The following is an 18,954-nucleotide window of genomic DNA, read 5'->3' on the forward strand; positions in this document are numbered from 1 at the left end:
TCATAAGGTGACTTTTTTTTTTAATAGTTCGGGGGCGGGGGGTACCTGGCTTTCCCTCTCATGGCTACTAGGTTCTAGCAGCCTTAGCAGAAAGGCCAGTCCAGCTTCTTGCTCTCACCCCCGTGGGCAAGAGCTGAACAGAGAAGCAGCAGCTGCCCTTGCTCGAGAATTCATTTGGGGAAAAATTCAAGCGGTTACTTTTTGAAGTGGAATGGGAGTCAGAGGTGAGCCCTAGCCAGTGAGCTGTGTGGGAGGAGAAAGGTTCACAGTGAGCCAGGCCCTTGGCTCTCAGACTGCTTTTTGCCAAACAGCAGAGAGACTCCCTGCACAGACCTGGGGCTTGGGGAGCCACCCTGCCCACCTTCTTCCTTGGGTACAGACACAGCGCCTCCCAAGCGTCTCCTTGCCACTAGTATCTGGGCCAAAGCAGAGACAACCCCTCCCTTTCCCCCCGCTCTGTCTCCGTGGAAGATCACACTCACAGTCCACGGAGTCCAGCCCTAACGTGCACGCAGAGACAGAAGCAGGAAAGATGGAAATCAAACAAAGAATGCTGACTGCTTTGTCCCTGAACTGTGCCTTGTACAAACCCATCCAGACTGCAAATATTCCAGCTCATCCATCAAAGTGTGTAACCCTCAGCCACATGCTGTTATAACCCAAACTGAGTCTCTGAGCACCTGGAATGCTCAGGTGCCCCCGCTGCAGGGCCGCTATGCCCAGAAGGAGAATCACTGGAGGACGAGCAGAAAGGTGCTGCTTGATGGCAAAGAGCCTGGGCTCTCACACATACCTGATCAGGAGATTAAGTGAGATGATATAGGCAGAGTGCTTAGCAGAGTACCTCGTGCTCCTCTGAAGGCTTCCCACCTAACAGTGCTGGAAGACCCCTTGCCATGGGGCTGGCACGAAGTCTTTCTTCTCCTGCTCTGCCATTCAACAGCCTGTCTTACCTGGAGGAGGGAAGGCAGGACCTGACACTTGCCCCCACGCCCTTCATGCACCCCCGGCAGCTTCCAGGGTGGGTGATCATCTGATCACGGGCAGAAGGGATTTCTGGTGGGGCTGTGGGGGGGGGGGGGGTTGCTGAGCCAGGCCATCTGTGCTGACGGGAGGCACCTAAAGGGACGTTCTGGGACACGTTGATTGATGCCACCACAGCCGCATCAATAACCTTCCTTCCTCCTCTGGGACAATACAGCCCTAGACCCCAGCACAATTTTCAAAACTTTTCTTTCAAGTGTATCTCTCTTCCTCTCCTTTCTGAAGTCCAAATGTAACACCAGAAACAGACCTACTGCCCTCACTGATGTGCAGCCACACCTCTCCTCCCGCTCCCTTTCTTAAGGCTGTCCAGGCACTGACAGTGTCTCCTGTGTAGGGGAGTATCAGGGCAATAAAAAGGATAGTTTCTATTTCTTCATATTGTTTTCAAGCCTCAAGGGTCATATCTTGCCTTCCCAGCTGTCTAAAGGCACCTCTCCCTCCAGCTTTCCAAGCACGATCTGGGTAAGGAATTGTGGATGGCCCAGAGCCTATGGGCCCTGTGTGTTCTCAGGGCCCTTTGGCTTTTACACCACCTAATGGAACCTCTCAAGCAACCTGAGGGTGGGGGCATCACCCCACACTCTTCAGCTGGAGAAGAGTTTGAGGGAACCTATCAGGCACAGGGCAAGAAAAAAGGATTTTTTAAAATAGTTAACGTTTTCACACATTTCAAAACCAAAAGGGTACAGAAGGGTTTACAGGTCTACTCTCTCTGAAGGCAACAGATCTCACTAGATTTTTTTGTATCTAGTTATGTACATAGGAGCAAATATCTTGGAATTCTCTGCCTCCTCCTTCATAACATAAACAGTAGTATAATATAAACCCTCTGTGAACATTTTCCACTTAGCCATGTATCTTGGAAACCATTCCCTATCAGTTATAGAAAAATTTCCTAAGTCTTTTTTTTTTTTTTTTTTTTTTTAATGAATGAATAGGACAATATTCAACTACCTGGAGGTACCACAAGATATTTAACAAGTCCCTCTTGGATGAGCACATAAACTGTTCTTTCGTAGCTCAAATGATGCTATACTGTACATCTGCCTTTGTGCCCATGGGTGAGTATAAGGGCAAGCTCAATTCCTAAAGATGGAACCACTGAGCCGGATGCTATGGGCACTTCTAATTTGGGTAGATGTTTCTAAAACACCCTGCAAAGAAGTTGTACCCTTTTACTCTTCCAACAGCAACATATGAAAGGGACTGTTTCTCCAGGACTTCATCAGCAGCTTGCCAATTTTTTTGATGTTTGCTAACTGAAAGGTAAATAAGAATGCCATTGCAGTTTGCACTTTACATATTAAAGAATCAATCCTTTGTGATTAAACCCGAGTCCTCAAGGGAACAGGAATGGAGCGCATGCAGTTTTACCAGGCCAGCACTTTCCCTAAGGCCTAACAGGGCCACATCATCTCTTGGACCTACAAATAACATGTTTATTCACAACGGCTCTGGATTTTCTGCTACCACATGTGTGTCTGTTCTTAACAGGAGGAGAGTGGCACTGTGGAAGGAGCAGGGACTTTGGAACTGGGCGTCCTGGCTTCACAGAACGGCTCTGTCACTCACTAGCTTTATGCTCTTAGCAAATTATTTAACGTCTCCCAAACTCAAGTCTCCTCACATGAAATATGGGGATAATAATATTGATTTTGCAAGGCCTTGTGTCTGGCACAGAGAAGGGACTTAATAAGTGGTAGCAGTTTTCATTAGTGTTAATGATCATCAGGTCAGATTCTAAACCTCAGGGCACTTTTCACAATTGATGAAACCTGGAATGGCCCAGCCAGGGCCAGTCTGTTAAGAGGCCAGCTAGGGGATTCCCAGGTTCTGCTCTGATCCACCCCCAGCCTCCTTCCAAAGTTATCGGGAGACATCACTAAAATCCCAGCCTGGGCCTCTGGGTGAGGGTGGGCTCCTCTATTGCCAGATGATGTTTGCACTCAGCCTGAAGCTTCTCTGGACTAACTAGAGCTCATTTCCAATTACAGATGGGCCCACTGGAGACAAAACAGAGTTCCTCAAGCAAAGTATGAGAGACTTGCTCTCACCAGTACTGGAGCCCATTCTGCTTTTCCAGAGCAATTTTGGATAAGGTCAGTCAATGCAAATTTCAAGTTCTGGCAAGAATGCCCGTGATGCCCACAACTACAGATGCACACATCTATGCATGTGACACAGAGGCCCTGCCCCCACCCCCAAAGGATTTCAGATGCTTTTCTCATTCACACATGGTCCTCTCTCATTTCATCCCCCAGGTGGCAAAAATTATGGCCATGCTCCTCTGTAGGGGGTGGGCGGGGGGGGGGGTGTTACTCTGAGGAGGGTGCAGCTGATTTGCCCAACATCACACCTGATCCACCCTGGGTGCCAACACGCCCCCCGATCTATATGCTGGTCTAGATCCTCGCAGGCACTGGAGCTGGGACCTCTGGAGAGAGGTCTGAGAACTTATCATTGCTCTCAGAGAATACACCTTTGCTCTTTCTTCCCCTTGATCCACCTCTGTCAGCTTAACCGGAGAGGCGCAGGAGCTGAATGTAATTCCAAGTACTTCATTAGAACCGAAAGGAAGCTGCTGCCCACCCTCCCCCCACCCCACCCCCGGGAAGACTCCAAATCCCAGCGAATCTCAGGCGGAGTGCACTTGTGAGACCTGAAGCCCGCCGCCCCCATCATGACTTGTCCCTCACACTGTATAAAACGTGGGCCTGGCTCGGCCACTGGAGGACAGGACAGGGCACAGATCCGACTGCGTAGACGCCAACTCCTGCCAGTGACACTGGACAGCCCGCCCCCGCCCCCCCCAGCCCTGCGGGTGAGAATCCCCAGCTCCAACCCGGGACCACCCAGGCGGCCGGGCTGGGGGAGGGTCCGGGGTCTGCGGCCCGGGCAGGGCGCGAGGGCGGGGCGGGGCGGGGCGGGGCGGGGGCCGCCGGCGGTTGGATGCCTGCCCCCACGCCCTCCCGCCCGGCCCAACTTGCTAGAAAGAGCAAACTTCCCGGGCCCCACAATTCACCCAGAGAAAAGGAACGCCCAGGTGTGATGGGAACGCGCGGGAGGTGACTGTAGCCCAAGGGCACCGGCGGAGAAGCCAGATCCGCGCCCGCGCCCCCGCCCCCGCCCCGCTCGCGCCCCCCGAGGCCCCGCTCTGCCCTCCTCCCGCCGCCGAGCGGAGCTTCCGCGTGACGGGCGGCCCCGGCTGCCGGGGACCCGGACGCCCCGCGCCGCGAGCGCACCTCGCCCCCCACCCCCCCCCGCGGTCAAACTTCGGCCCAACCGCGCCACACCGCGCCCAGGCTGCACGGCAGGTGCAGGGGCGCTCGGGGGAACCCGGACGCACCGCCCCCCCGCGCCCCCGCCCGCGCCCCGCGCCCGCGCCCCCGCCCCCCCGCGGAGCTCAGCCCGGCCCCGCTCACTCACGCGCGCCGGGCGGTCCGGCCGAGGGGGCAGCGTCGCGGGCCCGGGCCGCCTCATGCTCCGGGCGGGGGCGGGCGCGGGCGCCGGGGCGCAGCAGCCGTGTGCGCTCCGGCCAGGGGAAGGCGCTCGCCCAGCAGCCGCGGGCGGAGACAGGGACCCGGCAAGTCCGGCCCCGAGGCGGGGACGCCCCCCACCCCCTCGGGGCGCGCGGCTCCCGGCGCGGAGCGGGAGGGCCGAGCGCCGAGCCACGCGCAGCCCCGCACGGCCCCCGGGCTAAGGCGCCCTCGGAAGTGCGCCCCGGGCCGGCACTCGCCGCGCGGAGCCCGGCGCCCCGGGACCTCGGCCCGCCCCCTCCGCCCCCCGCCCCCCGCCCCCCTCCGTGTCCTCCTTCCCGGAACCGGGGCTCGGGGAGCGCCCTGACCCGTTACCGCGGCCGAGCAGCTCCGCGCCGGCGGCTACTCCCGCGTCCTTCCGAGCGCCCCGGCCCGGGGCTGCCCGCGCGAGGCTCCTCGGCGTCCCCCGGCGCTCCGAGCACTGGCCCCGCACCGAGCCGAGAGCCTCATGGCCCCGCCAGGTGGCCCGGGCGGGGGGCAGGTACCGAGCCACCTGATTGGCGCCGCCCCAGTCCGGGAGAATCCCCGCCAGACAGGCTGCTCGACCGAGGGCGAAGCCAAGGCACACAGCGCGCGCCGCTGCCTGGCGCAGACCTGGCTCCGCTGCCTTTTCGCCTTAGAAATGTGAGCTCAGGGCAGCCCGGGTGGCGCAGCGGTTTAGCGCCGCCTGCAGCCCAGGGCGTGATCCTGGGGACCCGGGATCGAGTCCCACGTCGGGCTCCCTGCGTGGAGCCTGCTTCTCCCTCTGCCTCTCTCTCTCTCTCTGTTCTCATGAATGAATAAATAAATAAAATCTAAAAAGAAAAAAAGGTAAACCCAGGAGTCGAGTCCTAGGAATGCCTCACACAGGGAACTTCGAGAGCCCCAAGGCCAGCACGGAAAACCCTGCGAGAATGATAGTTTGAAGGACCAGGGTGTGTCGCTGCCCCTGACTTGGCCTGGAGAGCCTCCTGCAAGGCCCAGCGGGCTCCCTGTTTCCGGCCGGTCCCGGTCCCTGGCAGTCCCGGCACACCTGCATGGCCCCGCCGTCGAGGGCCACCGTCCTGCAGCGGGGCAGGGAGGGAGTAAATGAGTAATTAGAATTGTGACGGCGAGATCTAGCAGGAAAGGAGACGCAATGTCTCCTCCCCCAACGCGAGGAGAACCCGTTAACCGTGCTATTTCTTCTCTGAAATGACCGCCCTTTGATGTTTTCAAACGACAAGTTGCTTCTGTGCTGTACTCCCAAACGCCGATAAGTCCTGACATGAATCTGCTTGGAGAACAAGGTAGGGCGAGATGGAAGGAAACTCACTTTTTGGCATCTCCAAAGCATCTCTGTATGGAACTTTTGCCTGTTCCAGGTCTGTTCATTTTTTTCCCCGACCCTGCCCTCCAGGCTTGGGCTGAAGACAGGGGACGTGGGGTGGGGGGGATAATAGGGTCACCCAAATGAATGCTCACGGGGAGGTGGGGAGGTTGTTCTCCACATCAGATATGTTTTCCTCCTCATACTCTGGACAGTCTGGAGGACTCAAAGCAAATGTGAACACTGTATCAGTGTTTCAAGATGAGAGAAAGCAAAACATTGGTCCCTCAGCCCAGGTCCCGCTTGTAAAGGAGAGGAGTAAGAGACTTAGCACCTGGATGGAGCAACCTTTATTAATCCTAAAGCACTATTTAAAAAATAGGAATGTATCCAAAGGCAAGGTACCCACCTGATCCGTCCAGCAGGTTTACTGTTGCTTCCCATACTTCACGTTTTCCCTCTGTGGATTTTAAATTTTGACCTCAGATCTTCATGTGCTGCCTTTTCTCACACAAACCTCACACCTACATTCCTTCCTCCTATTACTTCTTCTCAAAGGCAAAACTGAAATGGGGAGAGATGTGTTATTTTGTTATACACAATTACACAGAGAAGTGAAGGCAGGTACAGCCTGACCGATCATCATAAACCAAACCTGTGTACTCAGCCAGGTCATTGACATCACCCCATAACTTGCCCCCATTCCTTTTCCTGAGCCCTTCCCTTCTGCCCTAAAGCAACAGCCATCCTGGCTTCACAGTAATCGCTTCCTTATGTATGCATGCCTAAACACTGTTGTTTAGTTTGCTTGTTATGTACTTTCTCTAAATGGCATGGATTTTTTTTGCATGTATCTGGCCTCTTTCACTTGGTCGTGTTTGTGAGGTCATCTATTTTTGTTGCATATAGTTGTAGTTGGGGCTATTACAAATCATACTCTAACCACATTCTTGTATATATCTCCCAGTGTCCAAACGAAAACTTTTCTTTAGAGTATGTACCTTGCAGGAGAATTGCTGGGCCATAGGGCATGCCTATATTTAACTTTATTAGATAATACCAATTTGTTTACCAAAGTGATCGTAAAATTTACACTCCTCCCCATTGCTCCACATCCTTGCCAAGGCATAGTATTGTTAGACTTTTTTTTTAAGATTTTATTTATTCATGAGAGACACAGAGAGGCAGAAACCTAGGCAGAGGGAGAAGCAGGCTCCTTGTGGGGACCCCCATGTGGGACTTGATCCCAGGACCCTGGGATCACACCCTGAACCGAAGGCAGACAATCACAGAGCCATTCAGGCATTCCATATTGTTAGACTTACTAATTCTTCTCAATCTGGTGGATGCGTAATTATATCAAAATTGTGATCTTCATTTCATATCCCCAATTAGCAATAAGATGGTGCACCTTACATGTGTTTAGAGCCTATTTGAATTTTCTGTTTTGTGAAGTGCCTATGCAAATCTTTACCCATTTTTCTACAGAGTTATCAGGGTTTTTTTCTTGTTGATCCATAAAGGTTCTTTGTATATTTTAGCTGTCTGCCTTTGTCAATTATATACTGCCGGTATCTTCTCCTCCTCACTAATCTTCATCTTTTGATCAGAAATTATTTTTTAAAACAGAATTTTCATTTTGAGATAATTGTAGATTCAAATGCAATTTTAAGACATAATGCAGGGACCCCAGGGACCCTTCACCCAGGTCTCCCCAATGCAAAACTGTATCACAACCAGAAGATTGACATTGCCACAGTCAAAATACAGAACATTTCTATTAGCACAAGAATCTCTTAGATTTCCTTTTAATAGCTACATCTACTTTCCTCCCGATCCCTAAACACTAGAAACCACTTGTCTGTCATTTCTAAAACTGTGTGATTTCAAGATTATTATATAAATGAAATAATACAGTATGTAATCTTTTGGATTTTTTTCCCCGCTCAGTGTAATTTGGGTGGGGGATTTATCCAGGTTTATTCATTGGATGGTATGGATGTACCATGACTTGTTTAACCATTCATTCACTCACTGAAAGACATCTGGGTTTTTTTTTTTTTCCAGTTTTGAGCTATTATGAATAAAGCTGCTATAAACGTTCGTGTGAGGGTTTTTATGTGAATGTAAGTTTTCATATATCTCTGGGATAAATGCTCAGAAGTACAATTGTTGGTTGTGCGATAGTTGCACACTTCATTTTTAAAAGAGATTGACAACCTGTTTTCCAGAGTTGCTGTGCCTTTTTGCATTCATACCTGCAGTGTAGGAGTTATCCAGTTTCTCTACATCCTTCCAAAGGCGGGAGTTTAGGCAATTGATTTGAGATCCTGTTTGCTTTTTCATATAAATGTTTCCAGGTATCAATTTCTCCCAAAACACTGCTTTCACTCTTTCACTGCATTCCATGAATTTAGGTACTTTCTGTTCTCATTTTCATCTGTCTCATATTTTCTAATTTTCCATGTGATTTCTTCCTGGAACCAATGGTTATGTGGGAATGGCTTTGCTGTCTAATTTCTTCATATTTGTGAATAAATTTCTCAAATGTCTTTCTTTTATTATCTAATTTTATTCCATTCTGATAAGAGAACATGTTCTCTATGATATCAAACCTTTATTTTTTTGAGGCTTATTTTATGGCCTAATATATAGTCTATCTTAGAGAATGTTGCATATGCACTAGAGAAAAGGGCTGTTGGTGGTGGAGTCTCTATAGATGTGTTTTTTATCTACTTGCTTTATAGCTATTCAAGTCTGCTATATCCTTGGAGATCTTCCATCTAGTAGTCCTATTCATTATCAAAAGTAGGATATTAAAGTTTCCAACTTTTGGGGTGCCTGGCTGGCTTAATCAGTAAAGCATGTGACTCTTGATCTCAGGTCCTGAGTTCAAGTCCCATGGTGAGTGTAGAGCTTACTTAAAAGTAATTTAAAAAGAAATTAGGGCAGCCCAGGTGGCTCAGCAGTTTAGCGCTGCCTTCAGCCCAGGGCTGAAGACCCTGGATTGAGTCCCATTTCGGGCTGCCTGCATGGAGCCTGCTTCTCCTTCTGCCTGTGTCTCTGTGTCTCTCATGAATAAATAAATAAAATCTTTAAAAAAATAAAAAGAAATTAAAGTCTCCAACTTTTGTTGTAGACTATTTTTTCCTTTGATTCTATCACTTTTTGCTTCACGTATATTTGAGCTATGACATTTTTCACATATGAAAGTGTAGGCAAAGCTTTTGGATTTTCATCACTAAGTATGATATAGAGTCCTGAGACCACCATGGTGTAAAAAAACCCTGGATGAAAATTCACGTGGCAAAAGAGCATCACTTTGGCCACACACTAGGCATTGGAAGTGAATTACCAAATCCAGCCTACAGTCAAGTACAAGTGCTCCTCCACCTCCCATTCACTCTACCCTGGAGTATCAGTCTCTCAAGGCAAGAGTTGGTTTCCCAGCATCCATACCTTGGGTGAACCATGGGCTCCAACTTTTGACCTCTAATCAGAATTACCAAATGCCCCCCAATGGCCCCATATGTAAGGGTCATCAGTTTGAATTTCTATCTTCTCTTGAGGCTTAAAGCTAGTAGTTCCTTACGAACTTATTGGCTCTTTGATGCTTTTAAGACGGTTTTAAACATTTTCTCAAATCTTTTAATTACTTCAGCTTACCCTGCCCTTGTCAGAAGCAGAAATTCTCCAGTGTGCATTTGTTGTTTTAACCTGGAAGGATTTGTTTTGGGTGAAAATGCTGCCTTTTTGCTAAACATCAATAAGACTATCAATAAGAAAAAAGTAAATACCCATACTTTTGCACTCTTAGATGCATTCTAGTAAAGTAATATTTTTCTATTGACTTTCACTATAAAATCAAAGGACCATTCAGACAGGGACCACATCATTTAATAGGAATAAGATAAAATCCAGTCCTCTCCCTAGTCTCCCAGGCCACTGGAAGCATGTCCTCCTTATCTGAAGCAGCTATTCCTGTCTTTCCAAAGGAGTTTTAGCGTTGTCAGTATAATTGGGAAAAAACTACTTTTTATCTAAACCAGATTCTTCTGGTGGAAGCTTCCTGAGATATCAAAAAGGATTATTAGCTTAATTTCTTCTATATGACCAACTCCACCATCTGACTGACATTCAAACCACATAGTAAATCAGAGCTAGGGTTCAAGTTTTTCTTTTTAGAGATGTCAAGGACTATTTAATCAGTAATTAAGATCACAGCCTTCTCTAGAGAGGGCTGCATTATAAAGCCCAGCTCAGTGCTTTTCTCTTACATAGATCTACAATCCCTAACCTACAATTTGAAATTCACAAATTTCTGAAAGTCAGTTTAGAAAAGATCTCATTTGAGAACAAAACCAGATCTGACCTGATCTGATATGGGGGCAAAACTTAAGCTCTAGTGAGGTTATTTAAAGTCATTAGCTCATTGGTGCCAATATTTATTCATTTTGCTGTAAAAACATTGGTGTTTGCTGCTCCACTCCCTATTAGGGGTATGTGATGCTAATAGACAGGAAATGCACCAAATTACCTTTCTAAATTGGGAGGGGGAAAAAAATAAAATAAAATAAATTGGGAGGGGGGTTGATTTTCAAAAACTGTTCTCTATAAGGAAAGGGGAAGACTTCATTGCTCCTAGGATGTAAGGAACAAGGAGGAAAATAGACACACACTTGTGGCAAAGACTTTGCACTTTCCCACATCATTCCTTTCTGTGACCTTCTCCCCCAAAATCTTCAGCAAAGTTTCTAAACTGACAATATATGTTTTTGTGAGTGAATTTACAAGTGTATGGAAACAGGTGAAGATGGTTGGCTTTGTGCCTGTTTCAATGTAGGTCAGAAAAGAGGCAGCACATGTGGATATATGAGCTCAGAGAAATGTGGACAATTCTGAGCACTCTCAGAAGTTATGGGGGATAGAAGGAGGGGTCTCCTTTCACAAGGCCTTGGAATTGGGATTGTAGTAAGGTATAATTAATTACCTAAGGAAAGAGGACATGCTACTTCTGTGAAGATCTGAATTTTATCTTGCATTTACATTTACTCAGCTTTGCATTTTCTCCTGTATCTGTTTCCTGGTCTCCCTTATACAAGTGAAACATCTATCCTCTTTTGAGACAAAGTCTTTTATTTTTTTTTTTTTTTTTTTTTTTTTTTTTGATAGTCACATAGAGAGAGAGAGAGAGAGAGAAAGAGAGGCAGAGGGAGAAGCAGGCTCCATGCACCGGGAGCCCGACGTGGGATTCGATCCCGGGTCTCCAGGATCGCGCCCTGGGCCAAAGGCAGGTGCCCAAACCGCTGCACCACCCAGGGATCCCGAGACAAAGTCTTTTATAGTCATTTCATGGGAATCAGAAATTATTGAATTCCTCTCACCTGCCCCAGTGGCCTGGCTGATGCATGAGATCACACAACCACTTTACAGCTAGTGCAGCTGTTTTCAAGATTGGCCGTGGTCAGCCTCTTCTCTTAGGAGGATACAAATATTACTCATTAAAACAATGTGCTGAAAAGCACTATAAGCATAGTGAAGTACTTTCTCATGATTGAATTAAATAATTGGAACAGCAAAATGAGAATTAAAGTACATGTGGCTGTATGAAGACAGTACCAATGCCCACACCCTAAATTTCCATCAGCACCACCGAGTTGTAGGGCACCTGTTTCCATATAAAGCAAACTTGACATTGAATTTCCATTCTGGCATGGGCCACCAGTAGATATGGGTGAATCAGTTTTTGACTAGAAATTCACAAAAGAGCTATGAGAAAATTCAGTAAATGAGCAAGGAGCAATTTCTTATTCAGATTTATAACCTCTGTAAGTGGTTCCTGCAACTTCTGTAAAATATTAAACTATAGGAGACTCATTTAAAGAAATGGAATTCATTGGCTTTTGGTCTGTTTTTAGTCACCTAAAACATTGGCAAGATACTAACTTATTTATCTTTCCCAACACAATTATACGTTTAGCAATTATTCACATCTTTGGGAGCTTCTCTATGGCCCATGAGAACTGGGATTGTTAGCCATTTAAACACATGGGAATAGAGTATGTAAGTCACTTACTCAAATTATACAAAAGATCTCAATAGACCTAGGAACTCACTGTTGGCACTAAAGTCTCTCTTTGCCATCAAATATGTGATAGTTACTGGTCTTGTTCCTGATCTTAGAGTAACTTAGAGCTTTTCACCTTCGAGTATGAAGTTAGCTGTGAGCTTGTCATATACGTCCTTTATTTGAGGTACATTCCTTCTATAACTTATTTGTTGAGAGTTTCTATCATGAAAGGATGCTGATTTTGTCAAATGATTTCTATTAAAATGATCACATGATTTTTGTCTTTCATTTTGTTAACGTGATGTTCGCATTTATTGCCTTATGTATGTTGAGCCATCCTTACATCCCATGGACCAATACAACTTAATCATGGTGTATGATGGGCAGCCCTGGTTGCTCAGAGGTTTAGCGCCACCTTTAGCCCAGGGTGTGATCCTGGAGTCCCGGGATCAAGTCCCACATCAGGCTCCCTGCATGGGGCCTGCTTCTGCCTCTGCCTGTGTCTCTGCCTCTCTCTCTCTGTGTCTCTCATGAAAAAATAAATAAAATCATGGTGTATGATGCTTTTAACATGCTGTTGAATTCTGCTTCTAGTATTTTGTTGAAGATTTCTGCAAGTATATTCATCAGGCATAATGGCCTATAGTTTTCTTTTCTTGTAGTGTCCTCGTCTGGCTTTGCTATCAGAATAATGCCAGCCTCAGGAACAAGACAAGGATGTCCATTCTCCCCTCTTCTATTCAACACAGTCCTGGAAGTTCTAGCCAGAACAAGTAGACTACAAAAAGAGATAAAGACATCCAAATTGGAAAGGAAGAAGTAAAACTGTCTCCATTTGCGATGACATGATATTATATAGAAAAACCTAAAGACTACATCAGAAAATTGATAGAACTAATAAATTTAGTGAAGTTGCAAGACACAAAATCAACATGCAAAAATCAGTAGCATTTCTGTATACAACAACAAACCATCAGAAAGAGAAGTGAAGAATACAGTCCCAGTTACAACAGCAACATCATCAAAAACAAAAAAAAAATATTTAGAATTAAATTTAACAAGGAGGCAAAAGGTTCACACAATGGAATCCACAAGATACTGAAGAAAGAAATTGAAGAAGATGCAAATAAATGGAAAGATATCCCATGTTTACCAATTGGAAGGATTAATATTATTAAGATGTCTATACTACCCAAAGTGATCTACAGATTCAATGCAAGATCTATAAAAATTTGAATAGCATTTTCCTCAGAAATAGAAAAAAATACTAAATTCCAAAATTCATATGGAACCACAAAAAAAAAAAAAAAAACAATAGCTCAAGAAATCTGGAAAAAGAACAAACCTGGAAGTATCATACAAACTATAGTAATCAAAACAACATGGTACTGGCATAAAAACAAAGACCTAGACTAAAAGAACAAATTTTAGAGCCCAGAAATAAATCCATGCATATATAATCTTTGACAACAGCTCCAAGAATATGCTATAGGGGGAAAGGACAGTCTCTTTAATAAATGATGTTGGGAGGATGCCTGGTTGGCTCAATGGTTGAGCATCTGCCTTGGGTTCAGGGCATGATCCTGGGGTCTGGGATGGAGTCCCACATCGGGCTCCCTGAGAGGAGCTGGCTTCTCCCTCTGCCTGTGTCTCTGCCTCTCTCTGTGTCTCTCATGAATAAATAAATAAAATATTTAAAAATTAATATATGGTGTTGGTAAAACTGTAAATCCACACGCAAAAGAATGATATCCAGGCCCTGTCTTATACTACTCACAAAAATTAACCAGAAATGGATTAAAGTCTAAAAGGTAAGACTTGAAATTGTGAAACTTCTAGAAGAAAATAGGAAAAAAGCTTCCTGACATTGGTCTTGGCAGTAATTTATTGGATATGTCACCAAAAGCATGAGCAGCAAAAGCAAAAAATAAGTGGAACTGCATGAAATTAAAGTCTCTGAACTGCAATGGAAACCATCAACAAAATGAGAAGGCAGCCTGCAAAACAGCAAACTAAATTTACAAACCATGTATCTGAGAAGGGGTTAATAACCAAAATATAAAAGGAACTTATATAACTCAATCACAAAAAAACAAATAAAACAAAACAAAATCCCATTAAATATGGGCAAAAAACTTGAACAGACACTTTTCCAAAGAAGACATAGAAATGGACAGCAGGTACATGAAAATGTGCTAAACATCACTAGTCATCAGGGAAGTATAAATCAAAACTACACTGGGGTATCATCTCATATCTGTTAGGATAGCTTTTATCAAAAAGACAGGAAATAATAAGTGCTGGTGAAGATGTGGAAAAAAAGGGAGCCCTTGTGCAGTATTGGTGGGAATGTAAATTGGTGCAGCACTCTGGAAAATAGTATGGAGTTTCCTCAAAAAATTAAAGATAGAACTACCATACAATCAGCAATTCCACTTCTGAGTATATATTCAAAGGAAACAAAATAATTCTTTCAAAAGTTTCTATACTCCCATGTTCACAGCAGCATTATTCACAATATCCAAGTTATGGAAACAACTAAGTATCTCTCAACAGATGAGTGGATAAAGGAGATGTGATATATTATAATTATATATTCATATTCATATATTATATATTATATTCATATATAATTCATATGTTCGTATATATTCATATATAATATATGAATATTATTCAGCCATGAGAAAGAAGGAAATCCTGCCATTTGTTAAAACATAGATGGGGGCAGCTCGGGTGGTTCAGTGGTTTAGCACCACCTTCAGCCCAGGGTGTGATCCTGGGGACCCAGGATTTAGTCTCATGTCAGGCTCCCTGCATGGAGCCTGCTTCTCCCTCTGCCTGTGTCTCTGCCTCTCTCTCTGTGTGTCTCTCATAAATAAATAAATAAATAAATAAATAAATAAATAAATAAATAAATAAATAAATAAATAATCTTAAAAAAAATAAAAAATAAAAACATAGGTGGGCCTTGGAAGATATTCTGCTAATAAGCCAAAGAAAGACAAATACTGCATGATATCACTTATAGTGAAATCTAAAAATGCTGAACTCAGAGTAGAATGGTGGTTACCATGGCTGAGGGGTAGTGGAAATGAGGAGATGCTAGTCAAAGGAGTACAAGTCTTCAGTTATAAGAAAACTAAGTTGAGGGATCTAAGGTATAGATAGCATGGTCACTCTAATGAATAGTACTGTATTGTATACTTAAATTGACTAAGAAAGTAGATCTGAAACATTCTCTCTCTAACACACACACACACACAGATAACTCTGTGAAGTGATGGATATGTTCATTAACCTGATTGTGGTAATCATTTCACAAAGTACATCAAACCATCATCTGGTACATTTAAAAATATATACATGTGTATTTGTCATTTATACCTCCATGAAGCTGGAAAAAAAATAAAGGACAGCAACTTCAGAGCAACAACAACAAAAAAAAGGATACAGTATTTGCCCTCTGAAGAGACTTTTTATAGCATATTTGTAAGCAGGTGGATGGGCAGAAGGGAGGAGATGGTGTTCTAGCAATCAGCTAGAACATGAGGACAAAGGGAATGAGGGAACTGCATGAGGACAAAGGGAATCATGATGGCCCTTCTAAATACCGCAGTGGGGGCAATGCTTACTCTTGCTGTGGTGGCCCAAGTCCAGAGCATTGTTTATTTGGCCCAAGGTGGGCACCACTAGTCAATGTTTTCTTCATTTACCAGAAGTTATAGTTTAAAATCTACCATATAAATCTACTGTTGTCTCATATATCTTGCCTTATGAGCAAACTGCCCTAGTTCCTCTGGAAATTTGAGACTGCTCTCCTGCTGTTATCATTGCTGTCCCAGGAAGAGCCCTAAACCTCTGTACTTAGCTCAGTATTGCTCTCTGAGGCTTTCACATCAGATGTGATTTGCTCGTTGTCATCTGGACATTTACTGCGACTTCAGCCCCTCCTTTGCTACTTCACATCCAAGCTTACTTACATGTGTAGCTTTTCCTGGCTGGTGTATTTACCACCTAAGTCTGTATCCCCTCTCTCTTCCCAGGCCATTCTGTCTGAACTTGTTTCAACCCTCCAATGCCACGTGGATCTGTCCACTGACTGCCCATACAATACTGGGAGAAGTTTTACTTCAACTTAAATGAAGGAAGCACAACTACCCATTTCAAAAAATGAGCGTGTTGGATTTGTAGTACTAAAACTAATCATAGGCATTAAGATACAACTTCTTTTTTTAAAAAAAATTTTTTATTATTTATTCATGATAGTCATAGAGAGAGGAGAGAGAGGCAGAGACACAGGCAGAGGGAGAAGCGGGCCCCATGCCAGGAGCCCGACGTGGGACTCGATCCCGGGACTCCAGGATCGCGCCCCGGGCCAAAGGCAGGCGCCAAACCGCTGAGCCACCCAGGGATCTCCAAGATACAACTTCTTTTGCAAATTCATTTTAATGCCAAATGGCATAAAAAATAAATGAAAATTTCTAATTAAATAAAAAATAAATTAAAATTCTAAATTAAATACCTGATTCAGCAAATAAACTTCTTTGTAAACTTTGAGCTTTCCTCAAAGAAGCATTTACTTGAATAATTAACTGTGGGAACAACACAAGGATAAACACATAATCTTTCCATACCAACAACTATTTGAGTTTTATATTCTGTCTATTTTTTCACGCAATTTTTAAGATTTGCTGAATGCAAATTAGTGCTTTTTTACACTAAAGCTACACACACACACACACACACACACACACACGACTCTGGCTTTAGATCCAGCATAATAACTTGCAGAGTTGGGCACTTCATATTTTCTGCTAATGACAACAAAAGTGTTCATTTCAGGTTGAGAAACAAACACCTCCATAGATTCTTCCTGTGGTATTGGTTTCTACTTTATATCAAACGCAAAGATATTGTCACCAGAGGCCTTTTCCTCCCCAGAAACTTGCTGCCAAGATCCCTGAGGCAAGAGTCCAAAAGTTGCTCTGACCCACTAAAGCCACATCAGAGGCCAGATTGTGAAGGCTGTCTGGCTGTAATACCTGTCACCCTGTGACCCCAGGACCGTTTGGAATGACTTCTACTATTTTGGTGGGAGTGGAGGCTCTAATCCTCCTCCAGCACTGTCCTACGTTCCCAGAGAGAGGAAGTCCATTTCTTTTCAAAGACAGGAAGGTTATAGAAGCTTAGTCTTGTTTCCTATTCTACTGTTTTCAAGTTGCCTTAAGGATGCCAGCACATGGCAATCTGAGGGCTTCCCTGATGGCAGTCAGGGCTTGCACATGGGAGAATAAATGCCCCTTGTGTGGAACGAAAGGTGACTGGGCTGTAAGGATGGTGAGTGAGGGCTCTTTGCAATATCCAACCTGTTTTTCGCCTTGTCTACCGACCTCAAACACCATCGTCCTTATTCCAGCCAGGGCTGATGGGAGGCCAGGCCCCAAAGGTAGGAGGCTGATGTTCGAATCTCCTAATGGAGCTTGACAGCAGCCAGATTAAAAGCACAAGTGCAGCACCCAGTGCAGGAAAGCATATGCATCCTCTCTCTGCCGGTTCTACTGCTATCAGCTCTTTTTTTTTTTTTTTTTTTTTTTTTTTTTTTTTTTTTTTTTAGAGCGCTGAACCATAAGATAAATCTTTTCAGAGAAACAGAGGCTTTAAAAAAAGCACACTGATAAAAGGACTTTGGTGAGTGGGAAAAGAGGACAGAGGTAAACCTTGTTGTGAGATTTCTGGAGGCCAGGAGCTGGCTTGTCTGCAGAACGAATTCCTTTGAGGAAGCAGAGGGATCAGTGCGCAAAGGACATAATGACAGTGGCAGCGATGCTATGAGGCTAGCTTGGTTCATTTGTAAAACCAGGCCAACTTGGAAAGCAACTACTGACTTACTTTCTGAGTAGAGATGGCAACTGCTATAAGCAAGCAGGAGCCTTCAGACTGGCCCAGCCACAAGACTTCTGTCCCCTGACTTCCTCTGTGCACGGCCTCCTGGGGCTACATTTCCACTTGGGCACTGAATCAATGCCTTGCCCGGTTGGTGAACTACTTCACCCTGAGATCCCTTGCCTTCCCAGTGAAACCCTAAGATCCTTGAGAGTGCAGCAATGCATGAAAACTAATTCAAATGCATTTACAGACTGTCTATACTATATACTCAGCTACAAGGAATTCAAAAATATTTAAGGAGCTCACCAAAAAATAAGACACATGCAAAGCAACTCCATGTCAATGCAAGGCGATGATTGAGTGACGTCACAAACACGTGGTGTTATACAATTAGTATACATCAGACTTCCTTGGGCAAGGAGATCATGCTAGAGAGATGACAGGGGAAGGCATGAAGAAGCTACAACGCCAAGAGGAGTAGCAGCTTCAGGATGCTGTCTTTCCTGGCAGGAGGAGAAGGGTCCAGTCTGACTCTCGTCATCTTGAACAGGAGAAGGAATGTTCTCCTCCTCCCAGAACAACAACTACCCAGCTAGGTACAAAACAGATGCGTTTACTGAAAATATGGAATTAACTGATTCTTTAGCAGGACCGACATGCTACACATAGGCCCATGTTTGGGAACCAATTTGGATCTAGTGCTTCAGTCCCTCAAGGCACCAGGTCCCAGGGATTTAGGGACGAACACCATCAGTCCTCTTTTCCTTCTGCTGAGGTAGTTTGTGTTGAGTGGAGGCTATCCAGATTGCATTGTCTTTTGATCCCTTAGGCTAATCTTTGGCCTTTTAAGTGCTCCTAAATAGTGACAACTGGGAGGCACGTGTCTGTTTGGCAGACATTTAGCAAACAAAAGACCAAAAGCGAACCAACCACAAACAAGCCAGCACCACCTCTCCCAAATTGTCACAAGAAAATATGGAAATATCAGAAAACCTGTCTGGAGACAATGAATTCCTGGGTGCTCTGGCATCTGTGCTACAATCAAGTTGAAGGTGGGACAGAGGCACAGAGAGAAGGAGAAAGATCACTCACTGACTGCAAGCTTTCAGGATGAAATGAGCAGT

At 45.1% G+C, this 18,954-nt stretch overlaps 1 protein-coding gene across 8 annotated transcripts in view; it reads right to left on the bottom strand.

The window, feature by feature from the left end:
* FAM163A (family with sequence similarity 163 member A) overlaps positions 1-5,180 on the bottom strand; it is a 78,328-nt gene extending 73,148 nt beyond the window's left edge. For 3 of the 8 annotated variants that reach the window (XR_003129103.3, XR_003129102.3, XM_025430133.3), the window contains exon 1: positions 4,899-5,179. The gene's annotated coding sequence lies outside the window, so the exon portion shown is untranslated. Of the gene's footprint in view, positions 1-4,473; positions 4,550-4,891 lie in introns of those variants that run through there. The other 5 variants (XM_025430135.3, XM_025430137.3, XM_025430136.3 and 2 more) reach the window with 4 other exon arrangements.
* Between the last annotated feature and the right edge of the window lie 13,774 nt (positions 5,181-18,954).

Source organism: Canis lupus, chromosome 7 (genome assembly GCF_003254725.2).
Source record: "Canis lupus dingo isolate Sandy chromosome 7, ASM325472v2, whole genome shotgun sequence".
Taxonomy (NCBI): Eukaryota; Metazoa; Chordata; class Mammalia; order Carnivora; family Canidae; genus Canis; species Canis lupus.